Genomic DNA, 4,189 nt, shown 5'->3' with positions numbered 1-4,189 from the left:
GGGCGATTCGCACTGTATTGGGATTGATACTGGGGTGACATAGAGATGGGGATTAGACTTTAGAGAGGACTTAGCAACTCTCCTGACACGGACATTATAGAAAATACTATAACATTTGTAGAAATTATTCCTAAAACAAAAGTAGATTGCAAAATGGACAGGGCCCCCGGTGCTCCTGGGTAGGACCCCTGGGCTCCTGGGTAGGGCCCCCGGGCTCCTGCGTAGGGCCCCCGGGCTCCTGGGTAGGGGTAGGGCCCCTGGTCTCCTGGGTGGGGGTAGGGCTCCCTGGCCTCCTGGGTGGGGGTAGGGCCCCCGGGCTTCTGGGTGGGGGTGAGCCCCGGGGCTCCTGGGTGGGGGTAGGGCTCCCCCGCTCCTGGGTTGGGGTAGGGCCCCCGGGCTCCTGGGTGGGGGTAGGGCTCCCCTGCTCCTGGGTGGGGGTAGGGCCCCCGGGCTTCTGGGTGGGGGTGAGCCCCGGGGCTCCTGGGTGGGGGTAGGGCCCCCAGTCTCCTGGGTGGGGGTAGGGCTCCCCCGCTCCTGGGTTGGGGTAGGGCCCCCGGGCTCCTGGGTGGGGGTGAGCCCCGGGGCTCCTGGGTGGGGGTAGGGCCCCAGGGTGGGGGTAGGGGGTGCACAGCCGATCTCAGCCCCCAGGATTTATATTACCCTGTACGGAACTTCTCAGATTAGACAAATTAGGGGAATCCCAATCGTCCTGCGCCCCAGGGTTGTGCCCCTGCTTAGAATGTGCTGTTCCTCTATTATTCCTCCTGTAAATGTGCAGGTGCCACCACTTCCATCATCGCTGTAAGAGACGATTGTGTCTGAGTGTCTGGAGCCCATGAATTCATGCATTTCCTAGAGGAATAACCGAGGAACAGCAAGTAAAGAGTTTGTGTCAGGAGAGGTGAGAGGTCGTCTTTAGGGTCGTCTTGTGAGCTGAGATAGAATCTACAATGTGATTGCTGATCCTCTCTCACTGCAGTAACTTCTGCACATAATATAATTCATTTTACCTCATGTTGATGAATTTATAGGGTTACAGAAAGTTCCTAGATTGGTAAATTGTCTCGTAGGTCCTGTACTTCTTTCACATAAACTCAGTACAATCCAGGACATTCCTGCAGGACATTGATAAGCTGCAATCCACATCCAAACCACTAGGTGGCAGCATATAGACACCTGGAGCAACACATCTTACTACCAGTAGGAGGAGCTTACTAGTTACCTGCATCCACTAGTAGGAGGAGCTTATTGGTCACCTGAACCTACCAGTAGGAGGAGCTTACTAGTCACCTGAACCTACCAGTAGGAGGAGCTTACTAGTCACCTGAACCTACCAGTAGGAGGAGCTTACTAGTCACCTGTACCTACCAGTAGGAGGAGCTTACTAGTCAGCTGCATCTACCAGTAGGAGTAGCTTACTAGTCAGCTGCACCTACCAGTAGGAGGAGCTTACTAGTCACCTGCACCTACCAGTAGGAGGAGCTTACTAGTCACCTGCACCTACCAGTAGGAGGAGCTTACTAGTCAGCTGCACCTACCAGTAGGAGGAGCTTACTAGTCACCTGCACCTACCAGTAGGAGGAGCTTAATAGTCAGCTGCACCTACCAGTAGGAGGAGCTTACTAGTCACCTGCACCTACCAGTAGGAGGAGCTTACTAGTCACCTGCACCTACCAGTAGGAGGAGCTTACTAGTCACCTGCACCTACCAGTAGGAGGAGCTTACTAAAGAAAAGTATCATTTACTTGTCAGAAAAGTGACTGCTTCTCTTCCAGCAGTGAATCCATAGAGATTTCTATCTCAGCTCACACAGTGACGGCCTCCAGGTAACGTCCAGGGATACAGGAAATGCTCTGATTTATGTCAATTATTGCCAAGAAGAGAATCTCCTATTGTTATAGCGAGAACACAAGTAGATAAAAGGTTTATTACATTCCAAGCAGCGCACTAGTGGTGATACATTGTAGCCAAAGTCTGGAGAATAAGACTCTGTTCACACTTGTGTTGGGTCATAGATGTCCATTGGGAGGTGGATGCAGCGATGCACAAAGGTTTCATCATAAAAGAACAAATGTAAAAGGGTTTTCCTTTATTAGAAAAACTTGGGAATTATTACTGAGTTTAGGAAAGTTGGGAAAGACCCCACAAGTCCTGAGGATGTGTCCCCCAATGTTCATGTACAACCTGCACTGATTGAGTCCTCCTGATCCAGCAAGTGTCCTAGCAACTTCTAATAACTGGAACTCCCCTTTAAGGATGTCCCTTTAAGGAGCCCACATATTACTCCGCTATAAATTATATCCTAAGCTCAGTAAGTTCCCTGCATGTTACCAGAAATATACATAGAAATATATCTAGAAAGAAGCTATTTTCTTTATTTTATGACAACCCTTGGAGATCCTCGTAATGTGGATTCTTAAACTTCACCAAATCCATCTTGTTGGGCTTGGAAAATAAATATTTAGGGTCAATTTTTCATCAAAAACCATAATAAGTGTTGATAAAGAGCCAATTGGGCCTTGAAGTATAAAAAAACAAGATCCGAGGGGCCGAGCGAATTCCAGTACATGGAGTCTGTTGGGTGTTAAACGGGTTTACACATAAGCAAAACTTATCTACAGGTGTATGATCGGGGGGTCTACCATAAGTAACACCACCTATCTACATGTGTATGATCGGGGGGTCTACCATAAGTAACACCACCTATCTACATGTGTATGATCGGGGGGTCTACCATAAGTAACACCACCTATCTACATGTGTATGATCGGGGGGTCTACCATAAGTAACACCACCTATCTACATGTGTATGATCGGGGGGTCTACCATAAGTAACACCACCTATCTACATGTGTATGATCGGGGGGTCTACCATAAGTAACATCACCTATCTACATGTGTATGATCGGGGGGTCTACCATAAGTAACACCACCTATCTACATGTGTATGATCGGGGGGTCTACCATAAGTAACACCACCTATCTGCATGTGTATGATCGGGGGTCTACTGTAAGTAACACCACCTATCTACATATGTATGATCGGGGGTCTACTGTAAGTAACACCACCTATCTACATGTGTATGATCGGGGGGTCTACCATAAGTAACATCACCTATCTACATGTGTATGATCGGGGGGTCTACCATAAGTAACACCACCTATCTACATGTGTATGATCGGGGGGGTCTACCATAAGTAACACCACCTATCTGCATGTGTATGATCGGGGGATCTACCATAAGTAACATCACCTATCTTCATGTGTATGATCGGGGGGTCTACCATAAGTAACACCACCTATCTACATGTGTATGATCGGAGGGTCTACCATAAGTAACACCACCTATCTACATGTGTATGATCGGGGGGTCTACCATAAGTAACACCACCTATCTACATGTGTATGATCGGGGGGTCTACCATAAGTAACACCACCTATCTACATGTGTATGATCGGGGGGTCTACCATAAGTAACATCACCTATCTACATGTGTATGATCGGGGGGTCTACCATAAGTAACACCACCTATCTACATGTGTATGATCGGGGGGTCTACCATAAGTAACACCACCTATCTACATGTGTATGATCGGGGGGTCTACCATAAGTAACACCACCTATCTACATGTGTATGATCGGGGGGTCTACCATAAGTAACATCACCTATCTACATGTGTATGATCGGGGGGTCTACCATAAGTAACACCACCTATCTACATGTGTATGATCGGGGGGTCTACCATAAGTAACACCACCTATCTGCATGTGTATGATCGGGGGTCTACTGTAAGTAACACCACCTATCTACATATGTATGATCTGGGGTCTACTGTAAGTAACACCACCTATCTACATGTGTATGATCGGGGGGTCTACCATAAGTAACATCACCTATCTACATGTGTATGATCGGGGGGTCTACCATAAGTAACACCACCTATCTACATGTGTATGATCGGGGGGTCTACCATAAGTAACACCACCTATCTGCATGTGTATGATCGGGGGATCTACCATAAGTAACATCACCTATCTTCATGTGTATAATCGGGGGGTCTACCATAAGTAACACCACCTATCTACATGTGTATGATCGGGGGGTCTACCATAAGTAACACCACCTATCTACATGTGTATGATCGGGGGGTCTACCATAAGTAACACCACCTATCTACATGTGTATG

Source organism: Engystomops pustulosus, chromosome 11 (genome assembly GCF_040894005.1).
Source record: "Engystomops pustulosus chromosome 11, aEngPut4.maternal, whole genome shotgun sequence".
Lineage (NCBI taxonomy): Eukaryota > Metazoa > Chordata > Amphibia > Anura > Leptodactylidae > Engystomops > Engystomops pustulosus.
Note: the sequence above shows the minus strand (reverse complement) of the source record.